Source organism: Ambystoma mexicanum, chromosome 11 (genome assembly GCF_040938575.1).
Source record: "Ambystoma mexicanum isolate Mex_15411 chromosome 11, UKY_AmexF1_1, whole genome shotgun sequence".
NCBI lineage: Eukaryota > Metazoa > Chordata > Amphibia > Caudata > Ambystomatidae > Ambystoma > Ambystoma mexicanum.
Window position 1 is genome coordinate 1,048,397,926 of NC_090934.1, and position 24,395 is coordinate 1,048,422,320.

A 24,395-nucleotide genomic window follows, 5' to 3' on the forward strand; every position below is an offset into this window, starting at 1 on the left:
TGCCCACGCAAAAAGCTCTTCCCACGCTTTCCTTACCGTCCTATCTCAAAGGGCTGGTAGCGCTTCGTGGAGGTGTGGAAATGATTGAGTAATTATCATAAGGAATGTATTATAATATACACAAATTCTTCTCGTTTTAAAAGTTTTGGCCTTTTTATAACATATACAAATTGGTTTGACAGTGCCTCTGGAGTATCATTGTCTGCGGGCAGCATTTACCCCTGGGCAGTGACGTTTGTTGTAATTTTGTATGTACTTTTGTCTTTTATTGCAATATTATGACAGTATGCAGTACCTGCATGTGCAAGACAAAAAAGAAGAGATCATGCACATGTTTACACAGTGTAGTGTATATTACAGATACTCTTGTCAATGTCATTTAAGGGCTGGTGGCTGGGGAGTGTTTATTTAATGCTAAGTCTGTTTGCTTTGTTGGGACCTTGTAATCATGGGGTGGCCTGTGGGGCGCTGATTGTTTGTGTCTTTTGGGGCATTTTGCTCTTGAGCTGCGGCTATTTCCGGTGTGTTTGCTGAAGTGTTGGCCCTTTCGCTGAGGAGAGTGGGGGTCAGTACTTTGCAGGGCGTGATGTCGTGCAAGTGTGTCCAAACATCTCTACCCCTGAGCTTCTCCGCCCTGGGGCTACTTTCTCAACCAGATAGGGGCGTGTAAAACGTGGACTACTCCACATTCGCCGAAAGTTCCTCAATAACACTTTCTCTCCTTCTTTCACTGTCCACTGTGTTGTCTGTTCTTGTTCCTCGTTGGTGGCTTCTCCTTATTGATCATTCTTCAACCCGCCCTGTGTCCGTTTAATCTGTTGAGAGATAAAAGCGGCACTAGTAGCCAACGAAGAGACATATTCGTGCATTTCATTATCAAAAACAGTACTGGTTGCTTGGCAGCCAGTTGTGGCTCTTGATGGTGGTGTGAGTGGGAAGTGTATTTGGCGTCCAGTCACAACCTTGTGGGGTGTGAGGTGGTGGTCTGACCCTGGTCTATTCCTTAATTCAAATAGAGCCAAGTAAAGGCAGTACAGCCAACTCTTCTTGGTTGTTTGGTTAATTTTTGCTACTTCTTCCTTTAGGAGGATGTTGAGGCATTCGCAGATGCCATTTGCCTGAGGGTGGTATGCACATGCAAACTTATGCTTGATCCCTAAGAGAGTGGTTACATGTTGGAATAGTTCGTTAGCGAAGTGGGGGCCATTGTCTGACTTTAATACTTCACATACCCCCTTCCTCGGGAAGATCTCCCTCACCAGAAATGTTGCTGCTCTGAATGCATCAGCATGAGAGCATGGACCATCCTCGATCCATTGTGAGAATGGGCATACATTGATCATGTCAACGTAGTCAATGTGGAGGTGTAGAAAGGGTCCTTCAGGCCAAGGTATGGTACCTTTGATCACTTGCAGCGTGTGACCAGCTGTAAATTGCTTGCATGTGGGGCAATTCCTGATGAAATCAGTGACATGCGAGTTTAGCTCGGGACAAACCCAGTTTTCTTTTATTCGTGCTGCAATGACCTCTCTCCCTGTATGCGTGGGATGGTGTAATTGGGCCAGAGCTATTTTCAATAGTGCTTGGGGTATCACCACTTTCCCTGTATTGTTCTGGTGCCATAATGCATCTGTGGGGGTCATAGTACATCCTCTTTTTACCCACAGCTCCCTTTCTGCCATTGGTGCTGCTGCCTCCATCAGCAGTTGTCTTAAACCCCTTTTCTTTTTCTCTTTCTGGGAGAGTCCATATTTCAGCAATGTATGCAGCATACTTAGCATGTGCATCAGCTGCTTCGTTGCCTCTTGATATTGGGTTGTCACCATTTGAGTGAGCCTGACACTTCACAAGTGCTACCTCTTCCGGGTAATTAATTACTTCAATTAGTTTTGCCAGTAGTAGAGCATGTTGTACTGGAGTACCATCAGCTCTCCTAAATCCTCTCCTTTCCCATTTTATTAATCCTGAGTGTTCTGTTGAAGTTTCATATGCACTATCTGAGTATATTGTTATTCTTTTGTCATTTCCTTCTTCTAGGGCCAAAATAAGAGCTACCAGCTCTGCTGCTTGTGTTGAGTAGTGCTGGGGTAGTTTTACACATCTTACTGGAACGAAGGTCCAGTCTTCTCTGAGCCACACTACAGCTGCTCCCGTTCGTCTTATTCTATCACATTGGTCAATAGTTGATGACCCATCTATGTACATAACCCCACCCCCCTCTAATACATTTTCTTCCACTTTCCTTTCTCCTGAGTAATTTTCAATGGCTTCAGAGCAGTCATGTGAATACTCTCCATTTACTGCTTCCTCTGCTATAAATCCTGCTCGATTCACATGAGTGCATCTCACTACTGTCAATTCTGGCCTGGATAAAATGATCTTGTTCCATGATGCTCTTTGTGTTTGCAGTGTGGACTTTGGTTTGCCAATATTGTGAAGAGGGCATGTTCTACATACAAAACAGTTTGGCATCCCATGGTGATGGAAGATGATTTTTCCACTGCAAATGCTTCAGCTGCTAAGCTTTGTTTGCACGGGAAATGTCCCATCATTACAGGGTCTAAATGGCCACTGTAAAATGCCACTGGCTTGTGTCCCATGCTAGTCTTTTGAGTCAATACTGCTTTCATTACTTAAGTGTCACAATGTGAAAATATGTAGAATTATTTTTGATAATTGGGTGTGGCTAGTACTGGTGCAGTTGAAAGAGCATTTTTCAATTAATTGAATGTATCTGTCATTTCTCGTGTCCATTCCAATTTCCTCTGCCCCCTTTGTGCCTCTCTGAGTGCTTCAAGCAGTGGTCCTATATATGAGCTGTAATCAAAAACCCATGCTCTGCAGTAACTGCACATGCCAAGGAACTGTTGCAGTTCTCTCACTGTTTGCGGTTGTGGTGTGTTTTTTATTGTTAGTGCCCTTTGTGGTGCAATGTTCCTTCCTGTCTGTGAAATGATCTGTCCAATGTAAAGTACTTGCTCTTGGCAGTATTGCAGTTTCTCCTTGTCAACCTTGTATCCTTTCTCAGCTAATACTGTGAGCATTTTTACTGAGTTTCTCCTACACTTTTCCTTAGTCTTGCTGCATATTATAATATCATCTACGTACTGCAGCACCATGCTTTCCATCTCTATATTGCCCAAATCCATTTGTATCACCCTGTTAAAGATGGAGGGTGACTCGCAGTACCCTTGGGGCAGCCTAGTGTGTTTCCATTTTGTGTTGCGGCATGTGAAACTTGTTAGATCTTGGGAATCAGGGTGTAATGGAATAGAGAAGAAGGCGTTTGTGAGGTTGATCATGGTGAACCGTGATGCCACGCTGGAATTCCACACAGTATTGTTGCTGGGTTGGCTGCAACAGGGTACTCTGCTTCCACAATGTGGTTAAGAGGCCTTAAATCCTGAATAAAATGCCATGACCCTCCCTCTGCCTTACGCACTGGGTACACTGCCGTGTTGTATGGTGACTGTGATGGCACTAGTATTCCTCTGTCCACTAGGGCAGATATTGTCTCATATATCCCCTCATCAGCCTGTTTGGATAGTGTATACTGCTTCACCCTGGGCAGCATTGCCCCTTTCCTCAGCTTTATTTTCACACCTCCAATGCTTTTGATTCAATTGACGTCATATGGACTAGTAGTCCATAACGATGCAGGTACTGCAGCTAAGTCTTCCTCATAAAATGGTACCTTGGTAGGGTAGGGTGCTTCCAGCAACATTGCCATCTTTTGTGCTACCTCTTTGAGTGTTACTTTCAGCCAGATATAAACTTTCATGTCAAACACCATTTCTCCATCTCCTTTTTCATCAGAAAACAGTTCCTCATCTGATACCTGTGTAAGCCTGCATCCTTCTGCCAATGCTATCAAAGGTCTCCATGCCTTCCCTTCCCCATCCTGGGCGTGTACTGCACTGTAGTCTGGTTTTGCAACAATACCCTCCACGTCCACTGATATTATTGCCCCTTCCTCTTTATCAGTGGGTGTCTTTGGCCTGAAGAGGTATACTGCAGGTCTCCTCCATATCGTGCCCTCTATTCCCGGTAGCCATGCTATTGCCATGTCTATCCCATACTGGAAAAGGTCCCCGTCCACTGGCTCTGCCCGTATCACTTTCTTGCCACAATAAGTCTGTAGTATGTGTCGTGCTGTAAGCATGTTTATGCCTGGTGTGGATTACACTATTCCCTTGTCAGTAAAAGAGATAGGGGGTCATTATGACCCTGGCATTAAGGGTTTAACGGCGCCGTAAAAGGTGTCAGCGCCGTTAAACCCTTAACGCCTGATTATGAGGTCCCTTTGCGGGACCCAACCTTAACGGCTGGTTTTACCAGCCGTTAAAGTAGGGTGCCACAAAGGGACCTCGGTGCTAATTACGGTACCGTACTTAGCGCCTTCCCCAGTCCCATTGAGCCCTATGGGGCGAAAATGGGAATGGGGAAGGGCCATGGTGGAATGGGGAAATACCGCCCCGCCAACCTTGGAATGGGGCAGTATTTCCCCATTCCACCATGGTGGGCTCGTTACAACACCGGCACCAACCATGGTGCTAATAGTGCCATGGTTTAGCGCCGGGGTTGTAATGAGGGCCCTAGTCATGTTCAATCTGCTCATGATGTCTCTTCCAAGAATATTTACTGGTGATTGCTTTGAATATAAAAATGGTAGAGATAAATCGTGCTCCCCAACAGATAAGGAGATGTTATCAGTAAAAGGAACCAGCCCTTTAGCCCCAGAGAATCCTTGAGTGTGCATGGCATCACATGACAAGTTATACTTCCCTTCCCTTCTCTGATGCAAGACCTAGTTGCACCTGTGTCTACTAAAAAGGAAGATTTTTGTCACCTATCGCTACCTTTATGCGTGGTTCCTCTGCAGGCTTAGGTGTTACTGACAGGATGGGACACAGCAAGGATGTCTGTGGGCTGTCCTATTGAGGGTATAGTGATTGCCCATTCCCTGTGTATGGGTTGTGACCCAGTATTGTCACCCTTCCCAAATGTGTGTGTTGCATTGGTTCCTCTGCGGGTTGTTTGTTACTGTCCTGTATCTGTGTTAGTTGTTGTACTGTCTGAATGTCTTTTTGTTGTGCCATTGTCATTTGTTGCTGTGCTTGCGGCTGTGCTGGTTGATGTTGCTGTGTGTATTGAGGTTGTGGCGGCATTGGTTGTTGTTGTATTTGATTTTGTGCCATCTGTTGTTGCTGTGTCTGTTAGTAATATTGCTGTCCCCCATTGTATCCGTGTTGTTCCTGCTCTCCCCATCCTGTTTGTGCCTGTCTTGCCCTGCATGTGCGTGTCAAGTGACCTACCACTCCACACATCCATCATGTTGGCGGTTCTCGTGCTTGCCATGGGTACCCCCCGGTGCTGTCCAAGTACCCCTGATGTCCATACATGTTGTACCCTCGGAACCCTCCCCCTTGTTGGTGTGCTGCTGGCCCAAATCCCTGCCCTCTCTCTGTTCCTCCTCTTCCTCTATAGTTGTTTACTTGGCTGTTTCCCATTTGTGGGTATCCGCCTCCCACCTGAGAAGCATAGTAGTGTTGTGCTGTATATGGTGGTGGCGGTGGCATTTGTTGTGTTGTTATCTGTGCTGGCTGAATTTGTGCTACTGAGTGCTGTTGTGTTGCGTCTGGTGCTTGCACTGCTTGTGTGGGGCCTGATATTAGTGCTCCCTCCATTGAATATATGGACAGCTTCTTTTGTACCAATTTCGCCTCCTCTGCTTTCCTATCCTCTTCCTACTACTTCATCTTCTCCTGCCACAATCTACAATGGTGCACTATTGTTAGCTGTATTTCTGGCCATGCCTTTGCTTCCATTCCCACTAATTTCTTTAATTGTCTTTGTACTGGCTCTGGGAGGCCCTGTATCAGTATGTGGTAAAACATTTCTAGGGTCTTCTCCCACAGTTCCCGTGTTTCCAAGCACCACTTCTCTTGAATTTCTTGAAAATAATTGACAGGGTCTTCATTTTCACACATCTTATGTGATGTTATTGCTCCTATGTCTGACGTGTCTGGGTACTGGATTCTCAGTGCCTGCCATAATGTGTGTCTTCAGTTTGCGAATGGTGCTCCGTCATGTGATGTGTCATTGATCGTCACCCCTGGGAATCCCGCCCTTTTTCAGATGTCATATGCTGCGTCACCCAATATGGAAATTAACAACCCCTTTACATCACCCACTGCTAACTTTAGTCCAGCAGTTTGTTTCTCCATTTCGTATATCCATTTCCCATCCCCTCCACTCAATGATGGCAACCTACATTTGATGTATCCTTATCTGCGTGGTTCCATGGAACGTATTGCAGCCTTGCTCCCCCTCTCTCTAGTAATGGCATTTGTGAGTATTCTCACCTCCCCTTGTGTGTGTCTGTGGGGTGTTATATGTGCATATTTGTCATCCCCCTCCATTTCAGAAAGTCCCTCGATGAAGTCAGTAAGGTGTTGTGCAAGCCTATGCTCTCCTCTGGCCCCAAGTCCCTTCTGTTTACCCACCTTGTCCTTGTTATGTGGTGGTGTCAACTCCTCCATTCTACGTCCTGGGAGATCCCTACGCCTGTTAACATATAGCGTGTGTTGTGTTGGTGGTGTTAGTGGTCGCTGTGCCCCTCCTCCTTGTTGTCTCTTGCTCACCCTTTCTACCTCTCCCCCTTCCTGTGTCTTGCATTCCTATGATGACCCACAGTCTGTGCGTGTTATGTATAGTTTACTCAGCCCTTCCCCGCTCCCCTCACTTTGTCCTTCGCAAGATCCTTCTTCTTCTTCATTGCAAAACCCATCTGAGAAAGCCAATTGTGTAGTTATATTTTTCCCCCTCCTGTTGCTGTTTCTAAATCTATGTCAGCGTACTCACCTGTCCTTCCCGCGCCTCCCTGAGTTTGTGCTAATGGTGTTTCCTCAGTATCATTCGCAGGCACATTACTCCTGTATGCTTTGCTTGATCCTCTTATTTCTGTGTTCTCCTGTTTGTTCCCCTCACCCTTTACCTCTGCTCTTTCCCTGCAAAGTTCGTTCATTATTGCATCACTTACCTCTTTAAGCGCCCTAATATCTCTATCCCTTTCATACCATGCTCTGCCTTCCTTTTCTAATAAGCTCTCTAGTATCCTCGTTTCCTCATACTTACGTGCACTTTCTGCTATAATCTTCCTTTTCCATAGCATCATCTCCCTGTAGTTTTCTTCTCGCTTCTCTTCTTTCCTCCTAAGTTCCAGCTGCTCCATGTGTGCTACCCTTTCCGCAATTCCCCTTAATCTGTCTTCCTCCTTCTTCTTCTTTTCTATCTCTTGCTTGTTTAACTCCGCTCTATCACTCTTACCTCCCGTCCTCTTCCCCTGTTTTTCACATTCCTCCTGCCTGATCAGTATACCCCGTGCCTTCCTCAGTTCTGCCAGCTTTTCCTCCAACATCGCCTCCTCTGCCCTTGTCATCCTCCCTTCTTTTGTTGTACTTACCTCACACCTTCCTTGCGCTCCTCTGTCCCTCTCCTTTTCTACCCTGATAACTGCTTCTTCCTCCTCTTCTGTTAGTTTCCTCTGTAGTTTCAGTAACACTTCGGCAGCTATCCATGCTCTGTGTGTTTTTTTTTCTTTTTTGCTGCCCAGAAATAAATGCAGTTTGAAACATGCTGCTGCCTGCTTGGGACTCTGTTGCATTTCAAGGGGCCATATGGGAGGTGTTGGGGTCTCCCATAGATGGTGAGGGTATGGCTGCTGGCCCCCACTGCCCTGGTGGGGGTCCAGCTTCTCCCCAACAAGTTGGTGCCCTCTGTGAGGCTCATTGCTCATTGTAACATGGGTGAATGAGCACTGCCTGCGCAAGCCCTGCGTTGAACTGAACTCCCTGCCGCCGACTCAAGGAAGCTGTGGGACCCTCGCCTGCACCTGAAGACCACCGGAAAACGCGTAACCGGCTAAAGGCTTCGGGGGCCACTTGGAAATACCCCGCTTGAGGGCAGGTGAGAGCCCTGCAGGAGAAGGGGTCCGGTGAAGCGCCTTGAGGGGGTGTCCAGCAGCGGAGCAACTGCCAGTGCAGCATAGGAAAATGTAAGTCAACCAGCAACATGGGCTTTGAGGGGGGGAAATGTTTAAAGTATTATGATGCATTGTTGATCAGTATGTTGCAGAAATGTTAAGTTCTTTTGTTTAGGTAGAAAATGGGGGAGGCATTGTAAATTAGGTGGTGGGTGATTGTACATTGTCGCAAAATTCAGCGCATTGGTGGTGATCGGCACGTGAATTGTAGTTGGGACTGGGGCGGTGGCAGTGGTCCCTTCTTGTGTTTTTGAGCCTATTGGGTGGGGTAGTGACTCCCCACATATAGGACAGGAGTGTCGCACTGGTTGGTCTGGATGGCGATTTCATGTACGGGGTCTGGATTTCCTATGAATTGACGTTATAGATCAATGAGTAGATGAGGTTCCCTGCTAATTGAGCGCTTTAGTTCAGTGAGTGGATGATAGTTGGCTGGTTAAGGTCCCCTGGTGAGGAGCGTATCACACGTTAGGCGACGCAGTGTGTGCAGTCCAATTATAAGAGTTTTATTGCGGTTTACCTTGTTCCAGTTGAGACAGGAAGACAGCTGTGGGGATTGTGGGGTTTTATTTTGGGATTTTTGTGGAGTTGGGAGAAATGGGTTATTGTTCTGTGTATGCACATTTGTCTTTTCATTTGCACTGTGTTTTTAGTTTGGTGACGTCACCTTCAGATTGATGCATAGGACACAAAGTTTTGATGGTGAGGAGATAGTGGTGTGGTTTTGGATTTGGAGAATAGGTGACCCAGAGGCGGTGTGTGGAAGACACATGCGCAAGATTGTGGGGGTGTGCCGGAGAAGGCAATGGTTTGGTGAAGATGGGCTCCACGTGGAGTGCACTGGCTAAGGTGCGGAGCCAAGAAGGCTCACAGAAGTTGAAAAATGTTCAATTATCTTCTAACTTTTGCTCCCTGAACAGCAGACTATCGAAATTTTCGAATTGAATAGAGGTAAAATGTATCATACAATACAGAAATGACTCCCCTTCACCTGTTGTGTAGCACACAGCTTCCATGCCGAAATAAGTCAGTAAAACATAGTGTGCAAAGATTCAAAAGTACTGAAGGTAAATTAAAAAAGACCATGGCTGCTCATAGGCGGCTTCTCCAGAAGCGTGCAGCAATCGCTAAGGACACACATACACAGCACTTACACGGGAATAGCTTTAAAAGCACATGGCTACAGTTGAACTGTGTGCACGAAGGAAAAGGAAGATGCGAGGGGTCAGCTGATGCTGAACCAGCACGAGCAGAGGGAAGAGGGGACTCACCCTTCTGAACCTCCGGGAGTGTAATATTTGATGACACAGGGGCAGAGAAAGGCAGATGAGGACAAGTAGGCACAAAATAAATTATTAAAGTATGCAATGGGAGGGGCAGTTAAAAACAGCCTCAACACACACGCACAAGAATCACAATAGCAGTGTCAACAATCACCACAATATGCACCGCCCATGTGGGGAGGATACATGGGGCAGGATGGGATCATTTCAGCAGACACCACAAGCACCAACGCAGGTACTGTCAACACTACATGTACAGACACAACAAATGACAGCACCACTACCCCAGGACTGACTAGAATGACAACACAGGGGCACTGCACAGCAGCCAGCACCCATACAGAACACTGACACAATAGCAATGGTACCGGTTACATGACTGGGAGGGGTCTTCCTGATGGGAAACAAACCTTTCAAAGGACATAGATTGACATTATACCGCTAATAGGACAGCCCAAGACAAACTTGATTTGACTCACTCTGCCACACACACTCATGCTCCACCTCCCCGACAGAGCGGGCGAGACGCGCGCCGACACACACACTCACGCACACTCAATAATGCAGAGGACAATTGCATAGGGGTGGTGATAGGTATCAAAACATTTTCTTTTCTGGGTGACAGTGGGGCGACTAGGCCATGCATTAGGGAAGAGACATTTGTGACATCATGAGCGATGTGGATATGACCACCTTATTAACAGAGAACTCCATAACTTGTTAAACACCAGACATACACATGTTGAAAGTAAGGAAGATTGTTTAAGCATAATGGGGGTGCACGGTACAGAGGGGGGTGCATAATGATAGCGCATCACAAGAGAGTACATTTAGCTACATTTTGAGCACACATCTTTCAGTGAGGAGACTGGGCTCATGAATACACGATTAACACAGAACAATTAAATGAGACACACAAGGTGGAAGAAGGTGCACTTGAGGGGGGAGGCCTACATTTCATTGACAGTTCACCACGGGAGGCGAGAAATGGAGGTAAAGGGTGGATGATCCATGCTCCCAACAGAATGAATTTGGCGACAAAATAACAGTGCAAGTGGTAATGCCACTAGCGCTTTTGAAAATAGCACTGGCACAAATGCATTAGCCAACACACATAGGGAAAGAAGGCATTTGCTGCACGAACTGGAGAATGATGGTTGTATTAAAATTTGAAAGCAGATAATGGGGGGAGAAATATATTGTTTAAATGTAACAGTAATTACAGTAGTGGAGTAATAAAATACTAGACTAAATGAGTAATTAACAGAGTAGGTAGGGTTTAAAAAGTGGACATGGGGTGGGATAGAGAGAATGGGAGTAAATTGTGAGGGTTGGGTTTGAAAGAAAAGAGGAAATAAATAAACAAATAAATAAATAAATAAATAAATAAATAAATAAATAAATAAATAAATACAAAGAGGGGGGAGAGACAGGTCGCGAATAATTGGTAGCAGATTTCATTAGTACCAGCTTAAGGTGCCTGCAGTTCACTGCGAGGCACGCCCTGAGAAGTGAGAGAGGAGCCATAGAGAAAAAAAAAAAAAAAAAGATTTAAAAACCCTGCGATTATCTTAACTAAGTAACATGGTGCACTTAATTTAGAAACACAGCCACCCTATATGACAAATTTACCACCCTGATGTTTCCCTATTTAGCTTGTCAGTGCCTGATGCCCCACGGGACAAAGGCACGCACTATAAATAGCCTACAGCAAAAGCACAGTAAATATAAAGATCCAAAGGCCCATTTGTACACTAGCACCCAAAGTGCATATATATGATCCAAGTGTGTAATGAGTATCGTCACATAAATTAAGTGCCTACCCGTTTTCTGGGTACATTCCGGATTGTGTAATAATTTACAGTCAGACCGCCATTGAACGCCACCAGGTGATGACAGGATGGTGCATAGGTGTACCATTGGCTCCTCCCACTAGGACACTGAATAGTGTGAGAGTAGTGCAGAGAGGTTAGGTCAAGAAATTGAAGAATATGTAAATTCTCAGGTCTCAAGTGCTTCCATTTCATTTCTCGCCAGATATAAAGGACCCAGGGCAGGCCTGAAGACAACGGACAACCAACACCCAATGGCTATGGACTACAGTCGGACATTTTCCCCTCCTGACAGACTTTGTTAGAAGTGTAAGGCGTCAAGCCCTACAAAGCGGTGGCCACCCTGGCAACGACAGAGCAACGATCAACAGGGCCAACGCAAGAGATTTTCATGAACTGCAAAATAGCACGAACACTCCCGAGTTAGGGAAACATGGACATCCTATGGTCCAATGCACACTAGCAACTAGAATAGGGATTGACACACGCATTTCCAAAGTTTAATTGAGTTTCATATTACATTTTGTGCACCTACAGCTGTAACACTGTTTTGTTTCTTCTCTTTTCCCCGCACATGCAGGTTGTTGCGTATGTATGCTGTTAGAAATGTGTAGGAAATTTCCTTAATGTTATCTTCCATTAGAAATTGTGAGGCCTACTGATTAAAACATTGTGTAGCATTCCCACTCAATTGCCCACCCTATCAAGAACCTCAGACCCCTTAGAGCATGTTTCCCTGAAGTATATTTCCTTGCTTCCATTGAATAAACAGCCCAAGATTTTCCCTACCCATATTGAGAAATTTTGAAAACACGAAATGTCCAGGGGGAGGTTTGATTTTTGCCCTTAGTGATTGTTTAGTTTGCAGAGCTTGAGGTTACTAACAAGTACTAACGTATTAACGCCTTTCTTGCGATTTTCAGGCGGGCAACTTTATCATCTCATCAGCTGCAAGGACCCAGCAGCGTAAGTGGTTATGGGCAAGCAAATAAGGACTTTTTCCTTCACGATGGGACTATTAATGATGAACGAAATAATGGGGGTGGTAATTTGAAAATTATTTGTAATAGTGAGCATTACCGCTGTATCCCCTGCTAACATTCCCTAACCTAAGCAGGAAGAGTTACGGCGTCAGTGGGTGAGGAAAAGCTGCTGCTAAAGTAAGGAGAGTTAAGGGCAGACACAAAGGGCGTAAAACATACACATAACACACATATCAGAAGTGACCAACAACATGCACACATGTACAAAATTGGTAGGGACAACACTGGAGAGAGCTGTCCTGACTGTTCTTTAACATATGCCGGAAGAGAATTGATTACAACAGAAATTACTACAGCAGAGCACAACGCCCATGTATGACAAGGTGCGAAGAAGATTGCAAGGGAAGACAGCAACATTGAGATTGATTAAAATAAACAAATAAATAAATAAATAAATAATAAAAGAAGAAAGAAAAACAAAAAGAGAGAAGAAAAAATAAAATAAAATAAAAGAGACAAAAATATGATAAGTGCCTAACGGAGTGAGACAAAAGAGCGAAGATGGTCACTTGGGTGGAGAATGAAGAAGGACGTATACTGTTAAGGTACCAGCGTTATGTTACCAGCACAACAGTGACAAGAAGTGGACAATCATTATGGATGCAAGAAGGTTGAGAGAAGTTGCGAGATGAGAGCAGGAACATCACTGCTTATTGACTAATATTGAGCACATGCATCTAAAGATCAAGAGAAACTACCACTGAATTGGGCAGGAGAGTGTTCATTGGTGCGCATCAGCATGCCCTTGTTGGTGATGACCAAGGAAGATGTGAAGAGTGACACATTCACCAAGATGGAAAACAACGGAAGAAGAGAAACAGACAGAGGAGTAAAAAGAGGGGGGCATTACTTCTCGAGCGAGACAGAAGAACGATTGGGTGAAGTACCAGCATACTAAAGAATGATCAGCAAAAAATGCATCTGAAAAGAGAAAGCAAAGAACTAGCTAGTGCTTGCATGGTAATGGATGACATCATGACTGCCTGGTTGATTGAAGGTGATAACGGAAGGACTAGTACCGAGCACAGTATCATTGTGCAAGATAGAGATACATTGCAAGGTGTAAGAGAACAACAGAAGAAGACATCGGAATGCAAATAAGAGACATGGTGAAAGGAAGAGCCGGACTAAGATAGCGGTGTGCAACATGGTTCCAGCAGTAATAAAGGTGGCCACTCCCTGTGATCAGAGGAAGTACGAAGGGAAGTGAGTGTGGTGGAACACAGAAGGAGAACACTCCTATATGTACTGTTCATCAACAACAATGCAGAAAATTATGGACACTTCAAGGAATTGACAAAGATATGCAGACCGGAAGGAGGTGAATGTTGCTTGGTGGTGTGGTCGACAAAGTCGACCAGAGGGGGGACTGAAGAGGGAAAATCGAGACCAAACCCATGCCCCCTCACCCCAAGCGCATATATAGAAGAACAGCAGGAAGAACAAGGAGCGCACTTATCATTTGAACCAGGCCCCAGCGCACCCATGGGTGACAAATATGCTGAAACACACCCACTTCACCAACAGTGCAACTTCCATGCTACATTAGAATCAATGCTGCAATATCAGAATCTACAACCACAAAAATCCCTGTTTAAAGGCTTGCAAATGCCTATATGAATTAACATGGTCTAAATGCACAGTGTAAAGCCATGTTTCAGGAAAATTACAGCCAAGTTCATTTCCCTCACTGAACACTGGATGCAGAAGCCTTCAGCTAAACACCCGACCTGCCAAGGCCGCACATTCAAGATAAGACTGCCACAAATGCGAATAAATCACGGCAACCCAGTGTGTTTTTTTTTCCTTTCTGGGAAAGAAAGACATTTTCACAAGGACTCGCACAACATTTGAAACATAAATTGTAACAAGAATGGCGCAGCCCAGCCAATCTGCGCCCAGAGCCCAGGTGCAAACTGCTTTCTTCAGCTAAAAAGTCATGGGAACAAAGTCATAATGTAACAGGGTAGAATTAGGTAATGGGGGCTGGCACAGCTAAATCAACCCACTGACGCAGAAAGGCTAACACCCAATTGTCAAGTTCTCTATAAGGGCTACATAGGTAACCTATCACTTAGCAGCCAATAGCAGGAGGAGATAGGTTTCTGGGAGCTGATCCAATTCTGTGAGGTCAGCCTGCAGTGTGATTACAAAGCTGGCTTGCAAGCCAGCCCCGGGAGAGACGGCGCCTGAACTCGCGATGTGCACGATGCTCTGTGTGTTTTTTTTTCTTTTTTGCTGCCCAGAAATAAATGCAGTTTGAAACATGCTGCTGCCTGCTTGGGACTCTGTTGCATTTCTGGGGGCCATATGGGAGGTGTTGGGGTCTCCCATAGATGGTGAGGGTATGGCTGCTGGCCCCCACTGCCCTGGTGGGGGTCCAGCTTCTCCCCAACAATATATTAACAGATTTTGCATTTGGATGCATTTTCCATCCCTCTGACTATTTTTTGGTTCGCGGTGTTAGCATTCTGTTTTGGACTTTGTGGGCATTTTTTGGTGGTCACAACACTATTTGTTTACTGCCTTTTATTGTATATCACTCAACCCGATGCATGATGTTAATCTCTTCATGCCTTATTGGAGTCACACACCTTCTCGGAATCAGTTAGCATGTGCTACCTCATTAACCATTTCATAACAGACACACCAAGGAATGCACCTACAAATCTAATGAAGCCCCAGAAAAGTGAAGTTCTGAAATCTGAAATATACAATTCATTTCAAATAAATATAACATTGAATTCATATTTGAAAACTGTTTTTTGTTTTTTTTAATGACAATGTTCTCTTTGCAGATTTGAAACATTGCATATGACATTGGCCCTCAAGTTGTGTGCCTCCAGGTGTGTTATAATGCAAATCTCATGATTGTTCACCACTGTTTATGCTGCTAGAGTGAGTGGGAGTTGAAGTCCAAAACATGAAGGGCCGCAAATCCTATCTCAATATGTCATTTAGTAAATGAGGGGCATTTTGAACATGAAATCAATGCATTTACTTACTGAATAGAACATTTGTACAATGGATATGTAGGAGGCTTATACATGATGCGTGTCTCTTGGGGTGACTTCATAGCTGTGCACTCTTGAGTGTATGTTTTCGTGTGTGTGTGTGTATGTGTATGTGCACGTGCGTCCCAGTGTAAACTGTCAGTACATTCCAATACTTTAATTGTGCAAAATGAGCCTGGAAATCCTGTTACTGGGCATGTGGGGTATGTAGGGTATTTTGTGGAGATTTGGGGCCTGACGGTATTTTATTACCGCCGAAAAATAACTTAGCAATAATCACTCCTTGTATTCAGATTTGGCCATGTGCAACAATAGTACAGTGGACATGCACTATTTCAGCACCCAGGCATGCATATTTGGTATGCGTGGTTGGTAGGCGTGGTTGGTGGTATTTTGGTGAGCATTATTCCCTTGTTTTATTGGTGGCCCCAATGTCCAGAATCCCTTATCTTTGCTTAGATTTTTCGTGTAATCACTAGAGAGACCTCAGGCCTACATTTCAGGAATACCACATTTTCAATGTTAGTGTTAGTGTTAGTGTGCCACCATGGGCAATCTCACTGACTTATTTACGACAGAGAGCTATATCCGGTAATTTTGTGGTAATTTCCACTACCTTATATACGGTAGGGAACTATGTCCAGAGAGTCTCTCTTCCCGTTGGCTCATGTACCTCCAACGAGCTATGCTACAGTCACTCACAACTGTTCATACTGAATCTGACATGCACACATCTGTCTTAAAATGACCATTGCATTGTTTAAAAATCTCCCCACATCATCAGCATTGTAATGGTAAATAGTAAACACACCACCCGTCTGCTTTCAAATATCTTTCTGTATTATAAAAGTTGCATTTAAACACGATCTCATTCTTTACAGAAATAAATACAATAGCACAGTAACAGCTTTGTCTATGACACACTGCAAAGAGAGTGGCGGAGAACAGAACTCAAATTGCAACATTAGCATTTGATTAAGGCATGCACAGGAATCCTACACTGACTGCATATTCTCGTACACACTCAGCTCCCACACTTCTGTAATTACCTTATCTCTTTAGTTGTTCTCTTTCTGAATGTGGCTCCCTTGAAGATTAACCCCAGTGAAAACGAACACTTTTCGTTCTCAAACCGGGGTTATTATCTGGAATCCTCAGCTTCTGCAGATAGGAATGCCTCAGCCAGGGGAAAGGTCCTTCTTCCAGCTCTGCCAAATCTTGACTGCCTTTCTTCTCCCTCAAACTCCCCCCAGCAAAAGCCTGATCACTCCCTCTAGCATGATACTTGCTATGACGCTGCTCCAATCAGAATCAATCACGCCATCTCCTCCTTCTCTACACAAGGCCTAATTCTGCAGTGGAGACACATTTTTATTAGTGGATTATGTTTCATTAGTCAGGTTAGTTATAAGTTATGTTAGTTGTTATTTTCAAATGTGTCTCTCGCACCATAGGCATTTCAGGTGAAAAATAGTGTGCATTTTTAAATGAGCATGTGTGCTTTTAACTGTAAAAATAGATTTGCATCTTATATGTTAAAATCGTTTTTGACTGAATAGCCTGTCTTTTCTTGTTAATCTGGTAACACATATCGCATATCGTGGTGGTGCTGCAAAAAAATTGCTACCTATGCAGTAGTGCTGTACTCTGTGCTGTTTGCTACCTGTGTAGTAGTGCTGTACTCTGTGCTGTAACACGCCAAATATCCTTACATATCCTCCTTTTGTTTTTAGAATCTGGCCACGATCCAAGCCAATTCCTAAAAACAACTTGTTCTTTCTTTTTCTTTTAAAATGCCTGTGTATTGGGATATCTTTCTCTTCCTGACGTAGCTAGTAAAATCAGTAACATTTTCATTTTTACTGATAGCACAATCAACCATCCACCCATGATTAGCACCAGGATAGCCAAACCCACTATTGAGCGTTCCCCCCAGGTTCCCCAATTAAATCTTTCCACTTCTATTATGCCCAGATTACTAATTGTAATATTGTTTTTTCTCAAATTCATTTTTATAACATGTCTTTCTTTGTGATTCAATAAATATTCCACATCCGGATCTATTGGAAAAGTATCCCTTTGAAAAAAATCGATATTTTCCACTTGGCTTTCCCAAATATCATTTGTTACACGAAACAATGTTAATCCCCCAATTGACACAATTGCATCCTTTGGAACCTGTAAATAAAAAACATTATATTTCACCTGTTTAACCACGTATGTTCCATGGTTTAAATGTACTACCGTCATGTTCTTTAAGCAGGTGCTGACCAACCATTTACCTCTGACCATCTTAGCCTGTGCCATTTCTTCACTCCCCATATTACTAATAATCACTTCACATCCCTCTGATATACTTGGGTCAGATTTCAAACCACAAATAGCATCTGTGGCATCAGGAACAAACGGTTTACCTGGACACATATAATTTTGTTCTTTAAATGTTACACATGTTTCCAGGTTTGGTATTAAATAAACTTCAGGTTCCCATGACTGAAATGCCACCACTTCTGGAGTCTTAATCTTAATGAATTTGTCCTCTTGCCAAAATCCCACATTGTGTACCCACTTCGTTTGATAAATAAGTTCAGGGGCTACATATGGGATGCATAGCAAAAATCCGATCTCTAGTCTTTCCAAGTCCACATATAACGGCATTGCATTCCCCATTTCGAATGCAATTTTTACCTGTATTATGTCAATTTCCCTCCTGGTCAATCTTTCTATCATTTGACGAATGATATCCTGCGAAACAAAATACAATGGAATATGTCCTTGAATCAAGTGTGAAACTGCAGTTTGAACTTCTCTCATATAATTTGTTAATAGTCTATCAACAGGACTCATTATGTTCAATATTTCATTTAAAATTCTGTCATGCTTAAGTATTATTTTAGTCGCCCGTTGCATTACATCCGCTTGTTCATTTAGAATGATTGCAGTTTCATTTATGAATCTTACTTGTTCATCCAGTCCCCCTCTAATTCCATCTAACGTTTTTTGTACTATTTCTAGGTCAATACTCAGTTGTTGTGCTTTAGTACTCAGTGTTCCTACCGAAATAGAATTGGCTGTTGATATTGTGGTACCTATTATTGCTCCAACTATAGACATTACCATTGATATCGAGCGCATCACCGCACCTCTCTTTCCTCTCTTCTTCTTAATGTCTGCTGAATTCACGAATGTTTTTTCCAATTGCATTAATATATCTCTTATTGACTGCTTAGTGTCCTCTTTTCTTACTTCCAGCCACTCTTTAGTCTGTTCAATCTTAATTCCGGTATTGTTCAAGTGTTTTTCAATCAAAATCTCAGGATTTAACAGAATGTATATATTTTGGAAAATCATCCTTCTATCACCCATAATGATTCCTGGTGCCTCTTCCTCCGCGATACCAGATGCTGGTCCAGGTTCAATGACAACCTGTGCTTCTGAATTCTTGAAGATCCCTCCAAATATCATCATCATTAACCATATCATCGGTATCATTTTCAATGCTGATCGCTTTGCAGCCTTGGTCTTCACCCCTCTTTGGGGCTTTCCCGGAATCCGTCCACGTGGGCTCCAGGACTCCATCGTCTCCCGTGGGCTCTGATCCCAGAACCTCCGACCAAATAATGTTAATTTTCTAAATCAAAAATAGAAAATAAACAAATTAAGTACATAGCATAATACTAACTTCATCCTTTTGCCAAAAATAAAACATGCTTGGTAAAAATATTTCATTTTTTTTTTTCTTTTTTTTCCTGAAATTAAACACAAGTTAAAAGAAAACAAGCAGATATTCAATATTTAACACATTTTCTCTCGGCACACCAACCATGAGCTTCCATTATATGTGCATTTATTTATTTATTTATTTATTTATTTATTTATTTATTTATTTATTTATTTATATATTTTTACATATATTACAGTGTTTATGTACCATCATAACAATCAACTTTTTTAACTTATTTGTCACTGCCTCCTGATTACACCCATTTATTTTCTCTTTTTGTGTTCAAGGGACTTTATCTGTTTCTACATGCTCAAGCTGCCTGATCTCATGTCTGGGATGGCATGGTTTGATTTGATTTACATGGACAAACTGCTCTATTGCTGTTTCACCTTCATTATTCAAAATTTTATACACTACAGGAGAGACCTTATCTATAATTCGAAATGGCCCCTGCCAGGCTGCTAGAAATTTAGAATTTTTCTGTTTACTTTTTCCAAAATGAAACTTGTATACCTGATCCCCTACACTGTATTCCTTTACTGATGTCTTTTTATCATAATACGATTTTGCACTGTCAGCAGCTCTTTCCAGATTTCTCTGCACAAAAGCAAATGCATGTTGCAAATGCCTCCTCAGTTCATCAATATATTCATGAACTGTGGATGCACTCACAAGGGTTTGCTCATGTGTTCTGTATAGTAGGTGTTGTGGTAACACCATTTTCCTACCTGTTAAGACCTCATGGGGGCTAACACCTGTTGCTTTGGCAGGAGTCGACCTGATTGCCATCAAAACCAACGGTAAACGTAAATACCAGCTGGAACCTGCTTCTGCCACAAATTTCTTTAAAATATCCACAACAGACCTATTGCTTCTTTCAACTGTACCTGAAGACGCCGCCCGATATGCGATATGTAGTTTCCTTTTCACACCTAGTATTTGCCATACCTTACTCATTAGAGTACTTGTGAAATGACTTCCTCTGTCTGACTCAATTCTTTGTGGCAACCCAAACCTTGAGAACACATGGTTCACCAGCAATGTGGCTGCTGTTTGCGCACTACAATCTGGTGCAGGAATGCATTCAATCCACTTTGACATCAAACATACCACACTCAAAATATAACGGTCTCCCCTGCTCGACCTTTTTAAAGGACCTACATAGTCTATTTGCAAATCTGACCATGGGAGAGTTAGGCCTCTTTTCATCAATGGTGCTCTATGCATTGGTGAAGCAGGTTTAAATTGGGCGCATACTAGACATCCTCTAGTATATAATTCCACATCTTGGGACATATGTGGCCAGTAAGCATAATCTTTTAGTATTTCTAATGTTTTTTGTGAACCTCTATGGCCTGCAGTTATGGCATCATGTGCATGGTGTAGCATTAGTCCTCTGAATGAAAGGGGTAATACCCACTGTATTTGTCCTGTTATGGACTCTCTCATCATGAGTCCATCCTGTAAACTAATTCGTATTTTGTTCCTTAATAGCACCCTCAACTCTTCTTTTCCCATACAATCATTTTCTGTTAAAGGATTTTGTTCGGGGTCTATCAAATGATTATAATAGATTCCCAAAATGTGATCATTCTTTTGTGCCTCAATCAAATCTTGGTCTGGCGTGTCATGACTCCACTGCACCACCGGTTGATCTACCTCCTTTGGTGCTTTAGAACGTGTGACTTTGTCAATTTGTATTTCACCCATTAAATAATCAATAGGTAGCAATTCTCCCATCACAGCCCCAATTTTAGCCAGGTGGTCTGCCTTATCATTTCCCTCCTTATCCTCTCCTGGTGTTTTTAAATGCCCACGAATTTTTCTCCAGTATATTGTTAAATTATTTTCTGACACCAATTTGTCTATGGCTTGTATCATTTTTCCATGTTTAAGTGGCTTTTTGTTGTATGTAACCATGCCTCTTGCTTTCCAACCAGGAAAATACTCCACAAAGCTATTCCGTGCATAGTCAGAATCAGTCACCAGGACAATTTCACTGAACTTTTTATCAACTGCAGTAGCAATTGCTTTATAAATGGCTGCCAATTCCGCCACCTGACTGCTCCCTATCTCCAATCCTCATCCCTATACTGGGAACGCCTTCACATTTCAACCAGACATTTCCTATTCCTGCCACTAATTGTTTATTATTGTCATTTTCAATGTGAAAAGCACAACCATCCACATGTACAGTTGGCCAATCCTTGCATGTTTTTTCATCAAAAGCTTTGTGTGGTGATTGTTCAAATTCCTGCAAACTAGTTTCCACTTCCATTTCATTTGGTATTTGTTCAGCTGCACAGTCATGTAAGTCAGCTAACCCTTGAGCAATTGGGCTCTTTTTATTTTGTCCATATCTCACTTCTACGGGAAAACCTTGTAATGCCAGCGTCCATGAAGTGATTCTGGATTGTGCTAGATTGCCTGATCTAATTCTTTTACTCTCTAAAAATTGCAAAGGTTGATGATTTGTTTCAATAATCACCTTTTCTCCCTGAACAATGGGGCGGAAATGTTGTAGCGCCCACACAGTAGTTAATAGGGCCTTTTCACATTCATTAAATTTCATTTCAACTTGGGAAAATGCCTTACTTGCATATGCAATGGTTTTGTGATTCAAATCGTGTTTTTGTGATAACACTGCTGACATACAATGTTCAGAAAAACCTATTTCTATAAAGACATCCCTGTCCTTTATGGGGTATGCTAAACATGGTGCCTTTACAAGACATTCCTTTAATTTAGCCACTGCATCAGACTGCCCTTTTTCCCATTTCCAGGAAGTATTCAGTTTAAGCAGTTTAGTCAATGGTTGAGTGATTTCTGCATAATTTTCAATGAACTTTCTGTTATAGCCTGTCATCCCTAATAAACTTTTTACTCCTTTCACATTTTTAGGATCTTTTAATCTTTGTATGGCCTCTATTTTCTTCTTTTGTGGATTTAGCCCATGTTCAGTCACTTCATGCCCTAGAAAGTTCACTTTTTTCTTGCACCATTGTGCTTTTTGCAAAGATACTTTGGCGCCTGCTTTCTGCAATTGGCCAAGTACATGTCTTATTTCATCAAAATGGCTTTTCAGGCTTTCATTTTTTATCAGGACATCGTCCACATAAACTATTGTTCCTCTTTCCGCTGCATCCGGCATGGCCTTTCTCAAAAATATGCCAAATTCACTCCCACTATTGATGTACCCGAACGGAGCTCTAAGCCAGGCATATTGAGTCCTGTCAAATGTAAAGGAAAATAAATTCTGTATCTCCTCTGCCAATGGCACGCACCAATATCCAGAGGTGAGATCTAATGTGGTAAATACATTTGAACCATGTATCTGAGCAAGGCCCTGATCAATGAATGGCAGTGGCCATCTAGATATTGGTACTCTTTTATTTAACTCTCTCAAGTCTGCACATAGCCGCCATTGACCATTTGGCTTCAATACACCTAAAATAGGTGTATTGGATGTGCTATGAATGGGCCTGATGATTCCCCGTGATTCCAAATTTTTAATAATCTCTGTCAATGATTCTAAACATGCCAGCGGTAGTCTATACTGGCGTACAAACACTGGGTTTCTGCTACACCCTTCTGGTAGTGTGGCCACATGTAAATCAGTTAAACCACAATCATAAGCATCTTTTAAAAATACATCCTTAAACTCCATAAATATCTCCCTCAGATTGTCCCTCTCTTCATTGCTTTCACATGCATCCGCTAAGGAGATCTGCTCTTCTACCATTTTGGAAAATTCTGGAAAATCTTCTGGTAAGGGAATCTCGGCGCTTTCTTCTAACTGTGTGGCTGTGTCTTTTTGTAAAGCTGCCACTTTTAAATATTTTGGCATATCAGCTTCCACTTCAATGGGCTATTTTCTGTTTAATTTTCATTTAAATTAAATATTATGCAATCCTCTTGATGGCAGCACACCGTCTCATTTGAATCATAAGGATACACAGAATGAATTTTAAATATTCCTTTGGGCTGAGAGTCCAGGTGTTCTGGCAACTCGCCCTTGGCATCTACATATTTTTCAGGAATATTCCCAATCACCATGTTATTTAAATCTGCCGTATAATGTGATTTTTGTATGGCCATTCCTAATGGGGAGTTTTCCTCTAAATGAATATCCTGACAACCTTTATTATTTACCATGATTTTTACAGATCCCTCACCAATGTCTACCAATGGAATGTATTCATAATCCAGGCCTTGCTGTTTTATGGAATCATTCAGGCATACAAATGCATCAGAGCCTTTCATCTGCTGTCCATTTTTGCATTTCAGTGTTATTGCAAACTGTTTTGTAAATGCAGGAATAATAGTATTTTTCCTCATTTGTAATTCGACTGCATAAGGAACCAGTTGTGCACAATGATAAGCCCTTCTTTTGTCTTCAAATTCAGGTGCCGGACCACCTAGGCGTGACCATATTTTTTGATTAAGGAAATCTAACACATACACATTCTGTGCATGATGTCATTTCCCATGTAAAATTCATTTTGTGCTCCACTCACTATCCAGACATTATGGTTAATTGTTTTCTGCCCAATGCTAATTTTAAGCATGCATCTGCCTGCAATTCGGTTTTCATTGTCTGGACTGTCCAACCCAGAAACATATTGGTTTTTAATCCTAAATTTCGGGATTTCTTCCCTCTCCATAATTTTTTGCAACAATTTCTCATTAATGAAGCTCCTTTCATGTCCAAGCGCTAAAGTGGCTTTTATTGTTTTAAAATAGTCATTTATACCAACATGAACCCATGGTTGCTCATCTTCCATGTGTATTTCTGCCAGAGTGGTAATGTGTTTTTCTGAATCTGTTTTAGGAGCAATATTCTGTTTGCATGTTTTCTCTTTTAAATAGAAACGTAATGTGTGCTCATCTATGGCAGTCTGCCAATCTTTCCTTGGGTTCAAGTATATTTGTACAGGTAGTTTTTCATTGTCACTCTGCATTTTGTCTTGACACATTAATATGACAGTGACACTAGGTATGCAGCTATTCTGGAGATATACCTCCACAGCATCATTTGTTTTGGCAACGGTGTGACATTCATTTATATTGCTGTTTTGTGATTTTAGTTTCTTAGGCCTCAATGGTTTTTTGGTTAAGGACCACAGCACTCCATTCACCCCATCTATGAGAGGAGACAATCTTTTCAGGCAATCTGTCCCCATCAGAAATGGAATTTCACAAATAGATGTGATCAATACCTCTTGTTTCATTCTGTGCTTTCCTATTTTTATGTCAACCTCAGTTACATCTATGATGGGCACCTCCTCCCCATTAAAGTTATGCACTGGGCCTTGATTTTCCTTCACTGTGATTTGACTCTGTGGAGGCCTCCCTTCATTGATACTCTTTACCAGCTCCTTGTGGCCTGTGCGCCAGTGTCAATCATAGCAAAGGTGTGGCATTTTTCTTCTACAGTGATGGGTGCATAATATCT